Here is a 21087-nt window from a genome sequence, read left to right as displayed (position 1 = left end):
CCTGTAATCAGCCTTGTGGGCTTACCGAACATCGGTAAGGAATGCGACCGGGTTCACACCTTTCCAACTGGTATATGGCCTGGAAGCAGTCTTACCAGTCCAGTGCAAAATTTCATCTCTTAAACTCGCAATCGATCTCCTCCCCGGAACTTCAGAAGAAGAGACTCGTTTCTTGGAGTTAATCTAATTGGATGAAACCCGTCGTGATGCCGCTTTGGCTAACGAAGCCCATAAGAAATGAGTCAAGGCGCAGTTCGACAAAAATGTCAAACCCCGTGTCTTCTCAGAAGGTGACTTGGTCTTGCTATAGTCACAGATCCTGGATCGCATTTTCGCAATCACATGATGGTTGAATTAGCTTCCAAGCTAGGGCTATCTCACGACAACTCTACTCTGTATTATCCGCAAGCCAATGGACAAGTTGAAGCGATCAACAAGGTCCTGAAGCGTATGTTGCAAAGGATGATCGGGGTTCACAAAAGAAGATGACACCTAATCCTGTACTCAGCCTTGTGGGCTTACCAAACATCGGTAAGGAATGGGACCGGGTTCACACCTTTCCAACTGGTATATGGCCTGGAAACAGCCTTACCAGTCGAGTGTGAAATATCGTCTCTTAAACTCGCAATCGATCTCCTCCACGAAACTTCAGAAGAAGAAGCACGTTTCTTGGAATTAATCCAATTGGATGAAACCCGTCGTGATGCCACTTAGGCTAACGAAGCCCATAAGAAACGAGTCAAGGCGCAGTTCGACAAAAATGTCAAACCCTGTGTCTTCTCAGAAGGTGACTTGGTCTTGCTTTACGACCAAGAATCTGATAAATTGGGAGTAGGTAAATTTAATTCTTTATGGATGGGCCCCTATATTGTTAAACGAGTGTTGGCAAAAGGAGCCTACGAGTTAATGGATTATGACGGAATTCCACTGGTGCAACCTCGTAATGGGTTGTACCTCAAGCGTTACTATGCTTAAATAGTGACCAATATGCATGCACCTCGATTTGCGTTATTATGCTAGGGGCATGAAAACTTATCATCGAGCAGTTTTAGTACATAGTTCATGCTCGTTAAAAAATAAACATAAGATCGAGCAAGTGTTTCAATCCGCGTTTAAGCTCGTTAAAAAATGAACTATCCTCCGGTAAATAACCTCCGTGAATGTAAATTTATCAGCCATTAAAGCCTTGGTCATTTTTGCACCGTCACCTCCACTTTTCCATTGGCCGATCATTCACTTCCATTTGATTGTTTACCCATTTTGAGGAACAACTGCGAAGAGTGATTTCACTAGCCATCCTTGTGACACTGCCGTGATTGGAAATTTCCAACCCTTACCTGGAATCAGCTGCTAACCCGTTTCATCACTCGTTCCTCAAAAGACGAGTCTTCTTTAAGCTCTTTTCATCTGACTCGTAAAATATGGAAAGATTGCCGAGTTTTGGCCTTCCAGCTCGTTAAAGTGACCGAAAGTGCTATCCCTCCTCTAGATTTTAATCTTTTTGGACCTGAGGGATTATTGCACAAAAAGATCGAGCGCTTGTTTTGTTCGGCTTGTTAAACTATCGAAAATCCATCCCTTCTGTATTGTTTTATACTTTTTTCGGACTTAACGGATTAGATGACGAAAAAGGAACTTTGGATTTATCTTTACGTACCTTTTTAGACTCTCTAAAATTGAAAAGGACTGAGTTATCTTTGTCGTTAGACTCGTTAAAAGAATTAATAGCGACAAACTTGTCTTTAGACGAGAACGAGTTTCACTATCGCTAGGCTCATTAAAACATAGCGATGGGTTTGTCCGAAGGGAAAATTATAGAACAAGCATATGTTATCCTCCTCAAGCTTGACAAAAATAAATAGGTCCTGGTCAGAAATGACTGGGGAAAAATTGGGAAGAAAATCAAAGAACTTTTATTGGTAGCAAGTCGCTCTTGAACATGACACTTCCACTCCGTGCCTGAGTCGGGTTGGGTTGTTTCATTCACTGGTCACATCAGCATGGTATCACCATAGCATCCATATTTGGGGTAAATACTACCAATCCATCACACAAGTGTCGCCAATATGTTCAAGAGAAGTCATCCAGAGAAGTCAACCGTGTCCCATCCACTACCATACATTATCCTTCATCCTTTCATGACCGCCACCCTGAACCATATATCATCAGATCGTTTTCACCTCCATCAAAATCATTTTCTCCATTCCATGTCACTGATGTGGGATACATTAAGGCCCTCCTTTGACGGATCGCTTCTTGTCGACATCAGCTCATTATCCAAGCAGTTGATCTAGGAACACTCCCTTCAGTACTTTGAAGCTTGCATGCCTCAATGGCAAGTTTCTCACTTCCGGCAACAGGTATACATCAATTACCTTCGACCGAAAGATTTTGCGTGGTGTTCGACGCTAAGTCATTTATTCACACCACGTGAATTGTACTGCAGTACCTTGAGGGTCATTATCATTATCGGTGATTCCTCTCGCGCTTGTTAACAGTTTACATCATTGACTGGTAATCAAGCGATGTCTTTCCATGTTCGACTTCAGAACATTTCTCACATGGATCGACTTGTACTTAGAGTGAAGATCGAACGAGATTGAATACCCCGGATCTAGTTTCAACCATCCGGGCTGCGATATATATTCAGGAAAAATAAAGACATTGACATGTACAACATTACAGCAGATAATCATCCTACCAAAAGGATGATGATTTCATCAAAATCATCAGTCTACCATCAGACTATTGTCTGTTCTATGTACAGAAAAATGAATTTATAAAGCTGAGCATGGGAATGCCCACCTCAGCTAGATCATGAAAGCAGTATGAAAAATAATGTATTTTATTGTATCTTATTACAGGTCTCCTCCCAGCATTGGAAGAACTTCGGATCCTCCTAATAAAGCATTTCACCCGATAAACGGCCTCATACTTTAGGGGGCAACTGTTATAGACATTTTTGTGTCTTACAGCATTGTTGCAGAAATGTCCATAATCCAAGGGATCCAAAGTCCCTAAAAGAGTTGTTCCTACCCCTAAAGGAACAAGGTCAACAAAAGACAGATTCTCCCAGAAGTTCTCCACCAAAAACAACTCAGAAATGGTCAAATCAGGATCAATTTAGTAGCTCCACTAGCTGCCTACGTTGAAATGCAAAGCCTGCACTGGCTAGGTGCACTACAACGTAGGTAGAAGCACTACCAGGGTGCGCTGAGCGGGAAATGACAAATGGAAAGTTCATTTAACGAGGTGGAAAGACCCTGGAAGCTTCCAGAATCTTCCTCAATGACACTTGCCTCAATGAATTCGACCAAATGATGAGTAAGAGGTTCTCAACCTCCAAGTGGAAGCAAGAACTGACAGAGAGAAGCCACAAGTCAAAACATGAGCTGACTCATCCTCTCTACTCACATCTATATATGGATCTCTCACCCAGAGGTTCAGGAGGCTGGAATTTTGTACTTTGCAGAGAATTGTTGTTGGTTTGAGATTGCGATTAGTACATTGGGTGATTTATGGTTTGTTGGAGGAGAGGAAGGGATTCTTTTGCTGGGAGGTAGATGCTGGATCGGGACTCACTTGGTTGTATCTCCTCTTGAACCTTGTTATCATATCAATAAATCTACTTGAGTTTCTCCTATATGCTTGTATTTCAATGATGTTTTGTTATATTTGCATATTTAGTTTATATCTGATCCTAACTAGTTATAAATGCGAATCTATATCTTTTGTGTAGTTTTCCTCTCTTGTGATCTTGCAGGAACTGGGTGAAGCTGGACCAGTGAAAGAGCAGGCAGCGGGAAGTGAACGAAAGAGAGAGTGATTGGATCGAAAAACTAGCGGAAGACACCAGTTAGTTACATCCTTCTTTCTCTATTTGCATCTCATAAAGAAGAATACTCATATAGTTTTCCTTGTTTGTTGCTAAGGCACTATCACCTCTTAGAGTGGGATAGGGGCATTCTGAATTGGATACCTTTCCCAACAACAGAGAGGCAGCATGAGAGTAAAACCAGAAGAACATGATCGGTTTGTAAGAGATAATAAAACTTCGACTGAAAGAGTAACGCGTGTAGAAATTGGAAATTTATTGGAAAATTTTAAAACTGATATACTAGGGAGACTAACTACACAACTTGATATTATGCAGGCCAAACAAAAGCAAATAGAGGCAAAACAGAATTTGGCAATCTTCTGTCCCTGATGTAGGAAAAAGCATAGCCATAAGGAGTGTCCACTGGATGCAGTCCAAACATGCGCCATCTGCACAAAAGATCACCTTACAGAAAGTTGTCCCTCACTTCCCCGATTAAAAGCAATATATAAAGAGGCAGAAGAAGAACCAGAATCAGTGTATTTGCTCAACCAACGTCGTTAGTGGCAACTGAGACAATCTGGTATATTTCCAAACCTAACTTCTTCTTCGTAGTATAATTCTCAACAATATAATATGTGACAAAGTCAATCCCAACCCCTGTTTCCAAATTGGTCACCACAATCGTTCCCTTCCTCAAACCCATGGCTCGATCAGGCAAGCCAATTTGGTTGGCCGAATCTTCCTTATACTCCACCATATTGGCAAAGTAACTCATACCCACCACAATGGACTCCCCCTACTTCACAAAGCTCATCCTGGCAGACAAACTGGCAGAGACCAATCCATCAGCTAGTAGGAACTATTACACTCCCTCAACCTACACTGCCAGCCTTACAACAAAATCCCTAGTCTAATCTGAGACCGCAACTCCCAGCCCATCCCAACCCCAATCCAAATAACAGAACGGTTCAATCTGTCCAAATTATAGAAACACCAGAGGTAGGAGCCACCTGACGGTGTGTAATGATCTTCAGTTAAGATTTGGGCATATTAATGAAACTGTGGGAGATAAGATAGTTCAAGTTGAAGATCAGTTACCTAGAGAACATTTGTCACAAGAAGAGGATGTGAATTAACAACAAACTCATAATCAAGCAACCACATCCTCTCCCCCATTCCTAGAATGATTAATCATACCTCGACCTATACAATATCCCGATTTTGACATTCTGAGAGAATTACAAAATTTGTACATAAAAATTCCATTCCTCCAAGCCATTCAAGACATCCCGATATATGCAAAAGCTATCAAAGAATTGTGCATAAAGAAACCAAGTAGGAATATGACAAATAATCCAAGAGTCCAAGTAGTCATCACTCTATCTGACTTACTATCAGGAAAAGAAACACCCATTAAATACGAAGACCCACGAAATCCACTTGTAACTGTCCAAATTTATGGTCAGGCCCTGTTGAATGCCTTAGTTGATCTAGGAGCTGCAATCAATATCTTAGCAACCACTACTTGCCAAAAGCTAGGCATTACATCTGTAGAACCCACCTCTACCTTGCTAGAATTGGTTGAGCGATCTGCGGTTAGGCCGGAGGGCACACTAGATGATGTCATGGTCTCTGTTGATTCCTAGGAATATCCAACCGATTTTCTGATAATAAATCCCAAAAACTGACTTGATGGACATCCATTGATTTTAGGTAGACCTTGGCTTGCCACTGTTGATGCTTATATTGGCTGCTAGCAAGGTAATATGACCATAACCAGACGACCAAATATCAAGAACTTAGTTCTATATCCTCCAGCACAGCCAAGTGTCACAATAATCAAAACTAATAAGCACCCTATGTCATACCTTACTGATAACATTAGATCTCCATTACCTATACAAGAGGCACTTGATTTCAAAGACCAAACAGAAGACGATGCCATTAATAATTTGATTAGTCAAACTGAACTCACATCCCGCACACAATTTCATATGATAGAAGCAGCCTTTCATAATGAATTAGAAGAAGATCCTCTGAAAGATACACATGATCAAACAATACTTGTTACTTCTGTTGCAAATAGTAAAATTGTGGAAATTGAATCGGTAAAAACCTGAAATATTAATGCCAACCTAACACCCAAACAAGAAATGAAGCTCATCCATTTGGTAAGGAAATATAAATAAGCATTTGCATGAGACTACCCTGATATGAAAGGAACTGACCCCCAATTATGTACACACCACCTTTATATAGAAAAAGATGTGAGACCTGTTCAACAGCCTCAGAGGAGACTATATCCTCATCTAAAAGATGTGGTAAAATCCGAACTTCAAAAATTTTTAGATGTCAATTTTATCTATTGTATCTCTGATAGTAAATGGGTCTCTCTATTTGTGGTGGTACCAAAAAAGAATGGGAAATGGAGAATCTGTGTGGACTACAGAGAGCTAAATAAAGCAACACAAAAGGACCGCTTCCCTCTCCCATTCATTGACCAAGTATTAGACACTTTGGTAGGAAAGAAATTCTTTTCTTTCCTAGATGGCTTCAGTGGATATAATCAGATTCAGATTGCCCCTGAAGACTAAGACAAAACTACTTTTACTTCTCCTTGGGGAACATTTTCCTACCGAGTTCTACCTTTTGGCCTATGCAATGCTCCTGCCACATTCCATAGGGCTATCCTTAGCATTTTTTCAGATTTAATAAATGAAGGACTTGAAGTATACATGGATGACTTTACACCATACGGAGATGATTTCGATCCAGCATTGGATACCCTAGAAAAAGTCCTACAATGCTGCATTGCTACCAGGCTTTGTTTAAGCCACGAAAAATGCTATATGATGATGACTGAAGGAATTATCCTTGGACATTATATTTCAGCAGCTGGCATTCAGGTAGACCCAGCCAAAATCCAAATAATTTTGCTTATTCCCACTCCTACAACTCAAACGGAGGTACACAGTTTTCTTGGATTTTCTGGTTATTATAGGAGATTTATAGAACATTGTTGCACCTCTGTATGCACTAATTGGTAACGTTGATTTTTTTGGAGAGAAAAATGTGAATGTGCTTTCAAGGATCTGGAGAAGCTTGTGTCCACAGCCCCAGTCCTTCGAGGACTAAATTGGGATTTTCCATTTTAGATATCATCTGATGCCTCAGACACAGCCATTGGAGCAGTCCTTGGGCAGGAAGAGAATAAAAAACCATATGCAATTTACTGCATTAGCAAAAATTTATCCCCTGCTGAAATAAACTACACTGTTACTAAAAAAGAATTTCTAGTTGTAATACATGTTGTTAATAAGTTTAGACATTACATTACTAGATATCTTGTTATCTTGTACACAGATCATTCTGCCATAAAATATCTAGCAAACAAGCCTATCACAAATGGCAGAATAACTAGATGGCTGATTTTATTGCAGGAATTTGATATTACAATCAAGGATCAACCTGGCAAGGAAAATCCTGTAGCGAATTTTCTCTCAAGAATGCCAAATCCAATTGATGCAGCAGCAGTTGAAGATCAATTTCCAGAAGAGCATCTGTTTGCTGTGGCTGTTCAAACATCCTGGTATGCTCATGTTGCCAATTACGTAGCAGTGGGTAAATTATCGAAGCATCTAACCCCTAATGAGCAGAAACAGATTGTTCAGTGGAAACTTTGACATTTTAAAAGCCTGCCATGACGGACCATGTGGTGGACACTTTACCGATCGCAGAACTGGAAGTAAAGTGCTGCAGACAAGATATTATTGGCCCATGATTTCAAAGATGCAAAGAAATTTTTCCAAGCCTGTGAAAGTTGCCAGAGAGCAAGATGCCCTAGTCAGTGTGATGAGATGCCTCTAAAACCACAGCTAGTCATCAAACCATTTGAGCGATGGGTTCTTGATTTTGTTGGACCAATTAACCCATCATCAAACCAGAAAACATATATTTTGGTGGCAACAGAATATGTCACCAAGTGGGTTGAAGCAGAGGCATTGCCAAGAGCTACAGAGGAGTATGTCATACAGTTCCTATTCCATCTATATGTACATTATGGCCTTCCAAGAGAAATAATTACATACGGTGGACCACAGTTTGCTGGGAACATAATAGCTGCAACACTCAACAACTATCATGTCCAGCATAAAATCACTATTCCATACCACCCACAGGCAAATGGGTAGGTAGAAAGCAGAAATAAAATAATAGAAGCAATCCTAACGAAAACCATTGCGTCACATAGGTGTGATTGGGCTGCCAGACTACCTGAAGCACTGTGGGCTTACAGAACAACATGGAGAAGCACCACTGGTTACTCACCTTATCAATTAGTGTTTGGAAAACAACCCATTTTCCCCATAGAATTTGAAATCCAAACATTATGAACAGCACAAGATGTTGGCTTAGATCTAATCGAGGCATAGATTAATTGATTACAGCAGATCAATGAGCTGGATGAAATTAGGCTCTCTTCACTTCAAAACACTACCCTGATCCAACAGTAGCGAGATAAATGGCATGATGTTCTCATTAAAAATAAAGTCTTCCATGACGGAGACTGGGCTCTTTTGTACGACTACAGGTTTCAGGACTTCCCCGGGAAACTCTAGACTCATTGGTTGGGACCATACGAAATCCAGAAGGTACATGACAATACTCTAGCCACTATTAATGGTTATGGATATGCCTTCAAGGAAAATGGCCACCGAGTTCGTCTCTATCGCAAACCACTCACTCGGGAGTCCTTCTGCCAGTAGCTACGGCGAGACTCTAATATGGAGATTTTGGCGGAGGAAAAGAAGTATTCCTCACCTATAATTCATTAAGGAATTTATTTCTTTTTACAGTTTGTACATAATTTCTTTTCTTGAATCATTTTTGTACATATTTTTGAATCAACGATTTGCTGTTATTATTTTTGTTGTTCCTTTTCTTTTCAAAACACCACCATTTTCTTCTAGTTGTTCCTTTTTCAAAAGAGAAAACCCCTTTGGATCAGTCGTCATTTTGTTGTAATTTGGTTCTTTTTCTTTATTTTTGTGTTTTGTTGTTCTTTTTCCAAAGGAACAACATTTTTTTATTTTTGTTGTTCCTTTTCCAAAGGAATGACATTTGCCTATTTTTCTGTTCATTTTCCAAAGGAACAACATTTTCAATTTCTGTTGTTCCTTTTCCAAAGGAACAACATTTTTTTGTGTTTTGTTGTTCCTTTTCCAAAGGAACAACGTTTTCGATTTCTGTTGTTCCTCTTTCAAAGGAACAACATTTCCCTATTTTATTGTTCCTTTTCCAAAGGAACAACATTTTCAATTTTTGTTGTTCCTTTTCCAAAGGAACGAAATTTTTGCCTGTTTTGTTGTTCCTTTTCCAAAGCAACAACATTTTCGATTTTTGCTATTCCTTTTCCAAAGGGATGACATTTCTATGTGTTTTCCTATTCCTTTTCCAAAGGAATAGCATTTTTGATTTCTTTTGTTCCTCTTTCAAAGGAACGACATTTGCCTGTTTTGTTGTTCCTTTTCCAAAGGAACAACATTTTCGATTTTGTTGTTCCTTTTCCAAAGGAATGACATTTTTGCCTGTTTTTCTGTTCCTTTTAGAAAGGAACAACATTTTCGATTTCCGTTGTTCCTTTTCCAAAGGAATGACATTTCTATATGTTCTATTGTTCCTTTTCCAAAGGAACAACGTTTTCGATTTCTACTATTCCTTTTTCAAAGGAACGACATTGGTATGTTCTGTTGTTCCTTTTCCAAAGGAACAACGTTTTTTATTTCTGCTATTCATTTTCCAAAGGAACGACATCTGTGTGTTCTGCTGTTCCTTTTCCAAGGGAATAGCGTTTTCCATCTTTTCCGTTCCTTTTTCAAAGGAACGGCATTTGCGTTTTCTACTGTTCCTTTTCCAAATGAACAACATTTGTGATCTTTTGTTGTCCCTTTTTCCAAAAGGAACCCCACTTACATGCTTTTTCTCTCCCTATGAAATAGCTTGTTCCTTTTGTTGTTCTAAATTGAGGATGCTTATTGCTCCTATTCTTTCAAGTCTTTTCGAATACAACTATGCACTTATGCAATGGATACAAAATCACAACATACTGAAATCAATTAATCATAAATTGCTATCTTTATAAGAAATTGCTCTGAATTCGTAAGAGGATAGAAGGAATGACACAATTATTCTACTAATTCTGCTCTGATTGGTTATCTTTATCATGTTGATCCATTTTAACCCTCTTTGGTTATTATTTAGGAATAAGAGAAAAGGGTGTATATCTTCTTATTGAGATGTTAAGACTTCTTCCACTATTCCTACTCTAAGGAGTGTTGAACCACCCTTTGTGTATAAATAAGGGAAAGTACTTATAAGTTTTCAAATGTAGGATAAGGGGTCTCATCAAGAGCCAACCTACCATGATCATGAGGAGGAAAGAGAAGTGGCATTCCCACTATGGCCACCACACCAGGGATATGGTCCAAAAGGTATATGAAATAAAACAACCGTTGGAACAGGAGGTCTCATCACGAGCGGGCCTGTCCACTTTTCTCTCCCTCCTCGTGAATGCCAGTATGACTAACTGGTCACAAAGCGAGCATAATGACCTACATTTTGACATCACGCAACATTTCCTAAGCATACACAAAGGATCATGGTTCCATGGGTGAAATAAACAAATCTACCAAGGTTATGGACACCTGTCGACAGCAGAGCACTGTTAATGGTATTGAAGTCACATTATTTACACCAATAGGTAGGTTATTAGCACCCTTCTATTTCTTATACCTTAGTAATCAATCATATATTATTTCCCGAACCATATAATGCGTGGATATATATTATTACCAATCATGACAGAACAATTGATAATGACTGCATGAGACTTGGAATGTACGGCAGATGTCCTATCCTCCTAGCCTCGCATCATATCACAATAGTCTCTTACGTATTAAGCGATCCAACTCTATGCCTCGATTTCGGTAATTTTTTGCTTTTGTAAACATGGCATATTGCCATACGATGTTCCTTTATGAGTCTTCTTTAGAGCGGGCACTGCTCCTTTATTTGATGGCTGGGACAACCTATCATATCATATTGCGGGGGGGGTGGGAGGTTAACCTCATCATTCCCTGGGTTACGTGTCAGCCCACTATTCGGGAAGTTGTCTACTAGGGTATAGCAGGCTCAACGGCATATCATTTTTTTTTATTTTTCTGCATGACTTGCTGTTCATAAGCCATTTCTATTGCATACTCTGCAGCATTAGATTTTGAAAAAGTCTTACATCTGTCAGTCTGTCTGTGTTTCAATAGCACGAACAACTGTTGTTCCATTGAGAGTTTACAGTGAAACCATGGGAGGAAGATCGATTCGGAGAGAACCGCAGGTGTTAACAGTCTCTACTGGTACCTGGGAAATCTTGGCAAGAGCAGGGTGGCTGACTTATCTCAACTGTTTGCAGGAGTCTAATGAGACTGTGGCAATTGAATTCTTGCAGAACTTGCAAGAGGATTACTCCACAATGAGGGGGAGACACATAGCAGTCACTGATGACATAATCATAGAAGTCTTGGGACTACCAGCAACTGGACCTGTATGGACGTTAAAAAAGGAGAGATTGCAGAAGATTATAGAAATCTTCCAGGACGAAGGTCAGAGCCTGGAAATTAGAGGAAAGGGAGTTCTGCCAGCAGCATTAGGAGAGTCGTGGGTGGAATTGACAAAGACCATTCAAAGCTACATCACCTGTGAAGGTAGAAAAGATGTGGTAAGACCACGACATCTCAAACTATTAGCTTTACTAAAGCAAAAATGCTCTGTAAATTTACCTGCATTTTTGAATTCGTTACTTCATGATGTTGCATGGAGCATAAAAAAGGTATAACAATTAAAGTCAGTTTCTAGTCATCATGGTTTGATTCAGTTAATTGTCAGCCATAGCCTCACCCAGCAGTAGAGCAGCTGGGAAGAGCTAATTCCCATGATAAATGGGGGATTGATCGCACCATCCCCAAAACATAAACATACCACCAATACACCCGAGACTCCAGAAAAATGCATGGAATCGGCAAAGCGTAAACATGCCACCGGTACACCCGAGCGTCCAGAAAAATGTAGGGAATCGACAAAGCATAAACATGCCACTGGTACACCCAAATGGCCAAAAAAACGTACGAAATCAGTCTGGCTAGAACAACTACGAGGGAGGTTGGAGAAGCCCCAAGAAAACAGCTAGCCGATAGAAATTGAAGATGAGAAACCCCCATGGCCAGAAGTGGAGGATGATGAGAAAGGAGTGCAAGAAGAAGAAGAAAAAGAAGAAGAGGCCGAGCAATCGGAAGAGGAAGAATAAAACAAAGAAGAAGCTGAGAAATCTGAAGAAGAAGGAGAAAAAGAAACTGAAACCAAAGAAGATAAAGAAGAAGAAGATGAGCAATCCGAGCAGGAGGAGGAAATGGAATAGCAGGAAGGTAGCCCATTGCAGGACCCAGTGGGAGAAGATGAATTGGCCGAAGTTTTGGAAAGTATGGGCGAATATGGCCAACCTTCTAGTCCATCAGACCTCCATGTCGAAAAGAAACCCCAGGAGGAAAATGCACTTGAAGAATCACATGCAAAGGAGGTAGAAGAAGAGAATATGCATGTTCATGGTGAAAAGATGATAGGAGATACTGAACAGGAACAATTTGTTCCTAACTAGAAGACACCAGAAGAAATTTCAGAGGAAACAGGGGCAGAAAGAGAGGTCGCCTAAGAAATAACAGAACCAGTTAGGGTTCTTGCCTCAGAACAGCTAGAGCAGAACAGTGAAGAAACACTCCAGAGAGAAAATCCAGGAATTAGTCACAATACAGGCCATAGTGAACAGCCTGCTATTCCTTCTAAGGAAATTTTGGAAATTAAAGAATTGCGAAAGGAACAGCAGAGATTACTGAATATAATAGTCTAGCTCCACCAGCAGATGAGGATTCTAAAAGAAAGGCAAAGGACTTCGGGGAGGAAAAACATGACCACTCTAGCAAAACCCCTCAAGGAAAAGGGGCGGAGGACTAGAATCCATCATGTTGTTCAAAACCCTATCGAAAACCAGGCTGATGTTCCAAATGATGCTGAGAAACAGACTGTTGTTCCAATTGAAAAGAGATAGCAATGGATTGATATCCACGTTAAGATAGAAATGGATGAGACATTGACCCGCAATAAGGAAATTCAGATGGGGGCACCACTTTCAGGAGTGATAAGGGTTATGAACTCAAAGCAACGCATTAGGAAAGTTCAGGCAAAACTCCCGGCCTCCACTGCCGCATGGAGAAGAGATCCAAAAACGGTAACCCTACGAAAGGGTTTGAAGCAAGCTCAGCAAGAAGCAGAAAATCTTAGAGAGAAAATGGTCCCTTGAGAAAAGTATGAAGAGCTACAACAACAGCTTAGGAATGTCAATCTATCCGAAAGCCAAGCCTTTGAAGGGTGGCAAAGGGAACAAGAGAAAGTCACGAAGGCAACTCGTAGGTTAGATATAGTTATCAAGAAGATGGATACCTTGTGTCCTTTATACAATGACGTTCTAGCATGTAGATCCCCTGCTAAGAATTATGCCTTTTTTTTACTGGAACGGTATTTAGAATTAAAAATAAAGGTTGTTAAATCAGGTGCTCCCATAAAAATTAATATCGTCAATGAGTTTATAGACTATTGTAAGCACTACGGGGTAAAAGTCCAGAGACTACTGTGTGAGTTCTATTTACATAACCTTGTATTAGACCAGGAGACCGAGCTCAACCCTGGCCCTTTTGTTGGGGATATCCAATTGTAGGCATTCATTTCATTTGGGGTTAATAAAATTAAATGGCTTAAAGCCTATAATACTTTCCAAAGGCAAGAAAACGGATTAGATTTGTGGGTAAGGGCTGAGCCTAGGGACCCAGTACAGATGTCGAGAGCACATAGAAATCTCATGAAGACTCCAATTGTAATTGAAGCATTAGGACCCATGCATGAGGCACTCATTCGACAGGGATTAGAATACTTTTTCTCTATCAAAGACCTTGCCATTGATGGAACTAAATTTCGGTATCAAATCTCTAATCTGAATATCCAGCTCAGGGAATTATTTAGGTATGAGAATTTTAAATTAGCTACCAACTTCTTTCACCTCTATGGCGAAATCATTTTGAGGGCAAGGCCATCCTGGTTAGGATATAGGTTCTGGACTCCAATTATTTGGCACCCTGCACCCAGATACCAAGCCCTGTATGAGATGCCTGAGGGTTAGATAGGCCATTACTTTGAATAACTAGTTACTCATCATGGTCGTAGACCTCTACATGAGATTCCATCTCCAACCTATTCTCTCATTGATTTACATGTCAACTACAATGTTTTCATGAGGGCATGAAACAGGGTAAGCAGGGGGGTGTGTGGAGTATTGAAGAAGGTATGTTTTTGATGATTATTGCATTAACTTTCCATTAGAACTTACAAACCTTTTGCATCATGAACTAGGAAAATGATAAAGAATTATAATAAAGCATGTGAGATTAATATACAAGACGAAAACACTGAGAATTGTCATTTCCTTATGCAGGAAGGAGGAAAAATGAGAAGTTGTCATTCCAAAGGAAAGGACAAGGATGGGTTAACCATTGTCCCTTTGACGGGAGACCGAATGCAAACAAGGCGAAGCAAATCAAAGAAAATCAGCTCGGTAAAGGAGGTGGAGATATCAGCTCGGCGCAGGAGAGAAAAGAAATGACTGAGGACTAACGGTTCGGCGAATCCCTCAGGATCCTTGATCTTGACGAATCACTATTTTATCTATTTATGCACTAAGACATCTCCGCCATCACCATTATAAAAGGGGAAACACTGTTAGCTCGAGAGAGAGTTAGATACGGTTATGCTTTTATTTAATTTCTTTTAAGATCAAAACTTTGATCATCGAGTCTTGTTAAGAACTGGTTTGTTGTAATTCTACTTTATGCATTAATACAAACTTGGTTACTATTTCATCTCTGAGTCTGGAATAACTTCAAGCGGTTACCCCTGGAGGCTAAGGGCTCGACCTTGGAGGACACTTGCTCTTGTACCATTACGTTTGTTGTATGCTTGGTTTGCTTATCAACGTCATTTGATAATCTGATGTGTTTTATAAGTTTACATCACATGCTCTGTTATGTTTAATTTATTAAGGTTTCTACAGACAGAATGATTGTATTGCCTCTGCATCATATTAGTGTTCTTTTAGGAGTTGATATAATACTGCTAGTCTTTACAGAATATTGTTATTGTTCCATTACAGAGCCTTTGTGTTGTGCACTTTTCCATTAACATTACAGAATTCATCTTAGAAGTTATGTTCTTTGCGATTGTTGGATTTATGAACAATGTTGTTCTATTTTGAAATGCAGTCGTATTCTTTCTAACTAAGATCGATACTTGGATCAGATTACTATTTAAATGTGTTGTGTGAGTATATGGTTTTCAAGCACTGTTCCATAATTTATCAGTAATCAGTGATGTTCCATTGGTGTGTGTTATCCAATCCACCCTTAAGAGTGATAGATTGCCGCTTGATTCCTGTAGATTACGATTAATGCATTCGATCTGATAGACTACGATGTTACTGCTTGTGAGGCTTAGTTACTATTCTATTTCTTACCTGCTGTTCCATTTCGGATTTGTTGTTCCATTTCTGATTTTCTATTCGATTTCTTAATTGTTGTTCCATTTCTTATCTGTCGTTCCACTTCTTGGTGTTGGCATGAAGAACGATCTCAGGCTATAGTGAGCATTGACATCTACTGTCTGGCTCCCAGATCCATGGTTTATTCTCTGATTTCCTTTTCCATCAGTTTCCAGAGGGATGATTTATTGCTACCGAACCCTTGATTGATAAGTTGCTTAGTCTTCTGAATGTGTGATTCAATCTTTTGAAGTAGTTAAGCTTTAGACAATCATCCATTTACTCTTGTATTTCTGAACACTGTACTACTACCATTACTTTGACAAATGATAGCCTAAGACTGAGACACCCTTTGAAATAACAAAACGTTCCCGGATTGACATATTAATTTGAGGTAATTAGAGGCGAAAGAGACCCTTTTTATAGCTCTACAACTTGTAGATTTGGACAAAAACCATTCATTGGTTTTTGAATATATGTATATGTATATGTATATGCATATGTATATGCATATGCATATGTATATGTATATGTATATGTATATGTATATGGATGCATGAATCCTTTTATTGATTTCTATAGTTGCATGTTACTAAATTATTCGTGTAAATCATCTTCTCGATTCATATCGCATTAGGTTTGTTGTTATGATCGATGTTTGAAACTAACAATGGCGGTTCTTCATTAGAATAAGAAAGATTTATGGAAGACTAGTCTATCATTTAGATCAATAAATATATGTTTGAGATGCACAACCAATAGTAATCTTAAGGAGTATTAATTTAATTATTAAATTAAAGTTTTATTATTTTTCAAACCCATTAAATTCATTATAAATTTAGTTAATAAAAATTTTTATTATAAAATTATAATTCATTGAATTGATCTTCATTATAATTAAGAATAAAAACTAATTATAATGAATATCAATTGAATGAATTATAATTTAATAATAAAAGTTTTTATTAATTAAATTTAGAATGAATTTAATGGATTTTAAAAATAGTAAAACTTTAATTTAATAATTAAATTAATAATCCTTAAGATTATTGTCGGTTGTGCATTTCAAACATCTATTTATTGATATAAATGGTAGACCAGTCTTCCATAAATCTTTCTCATTCTTATGATGAACCACCATTGATGGTTCAAAACATTGATCATAACAATAAACCTAATGCGATATGAACCTGGAAGATGATTTACACAAATATGAAGATTGCAGAAACCTGAAATATAAGATACTAAACTATTCTTTTAGGGTTTATATTATTATGAAACTCTACTATATTTGTTGTAGAACATAATCCTTATAATTATTGGGTAATTGCAAGCAGTTTTCGTGTTGGTTTTATATGAATGTCTTTTCAATTTCTCTTGACCATTGTCTATTATTGGTATAGTTATCACAATTTTTGAATTAACTTTCTTTCTCTTTCTCTTTCCCAAAAATTCAAAAGTAGACTATAACCTTGGAGGAATCCTCTCACGAGGGACCACCAAGAGGTCTTTAGGTGCTTTTATTAATATTTCTTAGGACTACCTACTATACCAGTTAATAGGGTTCTACCTTTGACAAGTGTTCCTCGCTAACTTAGGCTTAGTTGATTAATTTGTCAACATGATATATATGTGTGTGTGTGTGTTTTAATTCCATTGCTAGTAGGTAAACCCCTAAAAACATGTAAAATCAATTCATATGCCTATTTTTTAAATACTTCCCATACAATTTCTTCAACACAAAATGTTGTATGAGAATGTTATATTTATGTATAGGCTTCTAGCATATCTATACTTATTTAGTATACAATATTCTTTTGGGTGGCTCTCAATCTAAAGTATCATTTTCATTAGAAAATTAAGTCTCCAATTTGAGTGCCTCTTGCTTTAGTTTCATATGTGAGTCCACACATCCATACATGAAAAACCATTTTTTTCTTCAAAATTATTCGTAAGACTTACTCATTTACTTGTTATAACACTCATAAAAAATACAAGCACTATAGACAATTTTTCATGTTTATTTGTTCATACTCAGAACCAAAACAAGAAATCATAGATTCATTTTAGGGAATAAACTAGTCAAGGTAATAAGATATACAAACTTGTCGAGAGATTCATGGAAATATGATGAAGGCTTCCGCATTCCGCCGAACTGTGAAATAGATTTTACAGTTTGTTCCCCTTGAGCTCCACACCTCTCTATAAAAAATAAGAAGAAAAAAACTCATAAATATTCAACATAATTCACCTCTTGAACCCTTTAGCAGTGTCCTACTAATTATTTGGGTTGAAACTTGTGTTTCTCTCCCACTAGTCTTATTCTCAAAATAAATTGTATTTATATCCCACAATTCTCTTTTACATGTTCCACCACATGGCATCTATCACTAGTTATGAAATTTTTTGGTGTTCTATCTGTAACAAATTATGCTAAAAAAATGGAAAAAGGACGATTTTCTGTTCTCTTGTTCCTGCCCCCTTTCTAGGCATAACTGATTCCAAACCCTTTTCCTAACAGTTAGGAGTTAAATATCTCATGGAAATCTTTAACACATTTTCAAGAGTGTTAACACATCAAAATATTTTCATCTTCCATTATTTAACAAATATTATTTTCATTAACATATCATGTCATTTGTCTTTTAACTTTGTAGCCAATAGTTAAATGTGAAAGTCATAAAGTGATTTTTCTAGTGATATTACAACATATATTTTTGACCTAAGTAAGCACTACCAAATGCTATTGTTTCTCAAAGATGAGGAATAGTATTCATATTCTGGTAGCTTCAACTTCTTTCACTTACATAACATAATGTTGGGATTTGAAAGTAAACTGTGAAGAACTTGGAAAATAAGAAGGGTTAATATAGGTGAAAATTAATGAACATTATAGTAAAATGAATGTTGGGAAAAGTGTAATAGATTTAAAAAAAAAAAAATTTCTCATAAATCTACTTTTAAAAATTGAAAGTTATGAAAAAAATGAACATTGTAAGAGGCTTTATAAATGGCGTAGTTTAATTAATAGAGAAAATGGTCTTTTGGCCGAAATTCAATAATACAATTTTTAGCAACATTGTGATTTGTTGTTGTTTAAAATATACTTTTGAATGTATAGATGGATTCAACACGATAAACAAGGCCAAGGAACTCAATTTTTTCAAATTAACCAACTTAAACTTATCGTTTTTAGAAATATGTATCATTTTTTCAATAAAATTAAACAAAAAAATGTTGTTATTTTCTTTATTACTTCAACTAAGCATTTATAAACTACATAAAGCTTTTCTCATCTAATGAAGTTTCAAATTTATAATGTGTCTTTAAAATTATAATAAATGTTATAAAAAAAATTGTAAAAATATAGAAATATAAATATTTAATAAATTCTATTTATGTTGTATATAAATATAAATATAAAAAAAGTTTTAATATATTCTGTAATTTTTTTAAAGTTATTTTTATGTTTATTTTTAAATTAACCAAATATAATTTGAATTTTTTGAAGCTAGAATTTCCCCCATCGAAAGTGTTAGCACTTTGTAATTCCTCCAAGCTAAAGAGAGGAACCTAAAGGTAACCACAAACCACTTTAAATCTTGAATCTAACCTTTCTAGCTTCCAAGAGTGCTCTCTCTGTATGGATCTTCTGTCACTTGGATGACTAGTTGTCTTAGATTTTAGGCTAGGTATATAGATCAAAGATAATAAGTCTTAACAATTTGATGGCAGGGTAGAGGGAAAACCATTGGGCATGGAGTCATATGGAGCTCATGATTTTTAGTGATATGATGGGAAAATGAGGAATCCTTAGATAGAAAGGTAGGAAATCCTTATGGTATCTTTGTAAAATTTCATTGTAGAGAGGTGATCAGAGTAGTATTGGAATTGATAACATCTTAAGCATCTAGTTGAGGATGAATTTTAGATATTACAATGGAAGAAAAACACTAAAATGTTTAGTGAGCCATAATAGAGCACTTAAAAATAAATTATGAAATAAATTTTTCTTAACTAAGAATTGAACATGCCATTTAAAGAATGGAAATAACATAAGGTAAAGGGAAAAATTAGGAGATAAACATCACCATAAGAGACTCACAAATGAATCCTTGAAAAAGTAGACTTCATCCTTCATCATTCAATGAAACTTGATGAAAATGTGCAATACACAATATCTTCTCTATAAAAATATGACCAAATCTTTGATTACTAAAAAAATGCATCATATATACATAAAAAATAATTAGTTCCTTCCTCTAGGAACCAAATTCCCGAAAAAGGATCACTTTCTTGTTATAATAGCGATTATAGAACTACTTTCTATAAACTAGGAAATTGTTTTTGCTAAGAAATTCTTAAACAAATTACATTGAGTACATGCATAAAAATGAGCCTCTAACCTCCCAAACACCTTAGTACATTTATCTAACCATGAGAGTCAATTACATGAGGTTTAGATTTGAATTTCATGGTCGAATTTTTGACTATGTGGAAGCGCAATTCATTCACTGTGTTACTTCCATCTTCAGCAAAAAAATCAGAAAACACAGTGATTTGATAATTTCCAAGCTTCTGATCATGCCATGTAATTCATCATGTCCTAAACCAGTAGAAAAAAACTCTTAAATCATCAGACACCCACTAGAAAGCACTCATCTATATTGTAAACTTCCACCCATCAAAATCATCACCTACAGGAGAAGCAAAGTGCCTGAGAACAATGAATTTCCACATACATATATTTCACTAAGCGTTGGGGTCTTTGGATGAGGAAAAAATATTTTTGATGATGCTGACAGTATTAAAAATTTCCTTAAGCCTCCATACATAAGAAATAGCACAAAAATCTTGATCCTTTGTCAAATTTAATTCTTTCACAATAACAAAATAACTTTGTTGCATTACTATGTCACCTACCTCTTTTACAATAAAATTCCCAAAAAATTAGAGGATGTGATTTATATAGGCCAATTCACTTCAAATAAAAAGGCAAAGAGAAAAAATATTCTTAGTTTTTTGTCCAAACTCAAACCTTTGTTTCCTCAACTAACAACTCTTAGTTTCCTCTTTCTTCCTTGTTTTCTTGCAATGCCTCCTGTAACTATTGTTTTGTAGCCCTCAGATCCTTTTTCAAAGTGATTTTTTTCCTACAAATTTTCTTTAGTTGTCTGTATAGGGGAAGATTTCTTTTCCACATATGCTTAGATTCAAACAATGTTGGCTCACAGATGCTAAACTGGTCATTTATCTTCTGTTTGGCCCTCTCATCTTATTCTCTAAGCCTAGTAATTTAATTTTTAGGTTTCTTGTGTCTGTTTATCAGAGACAAAGCAACGAAGATATCCTTCCATACATTTGTTTACTGTCTCAGTTTTCCCATCAGATTGAGGATGATAAGATGAGATATGAGCTAACTGAGTACCAAGACAAGAAAATAATTCTATCCAAAAATTTCCAGTAAAGATTGGATCTCTATCACTTACAATAATCTTTGGATTTCCATGTAGCTTTTGAATAGTTTCCATAAATGTAGTAGAAATTGTACTGGCTCTAAATGGATGTGATAATTCAAAAA

Source organism: Pinus tabuliformis, chromosome 7, assembly GCF_031772625.1.
Source record: "Pinus tabuliformis cultivar Carrire ecotype Pingquan chromosome 7, CPIR1, whole genome shotgun sequence".
Classification (NCBI taxonomy): Eukaryota; Viridiplantae; Streptophyta; class Pinopsida; order Pinales; family Pinaceae; genus Pinus; species Pinus tabuliformis.
The sequence above is the reverse complement of the archived record's forward strand: the minus strand, read 5'-3'. Positions refer to the sequence as shown.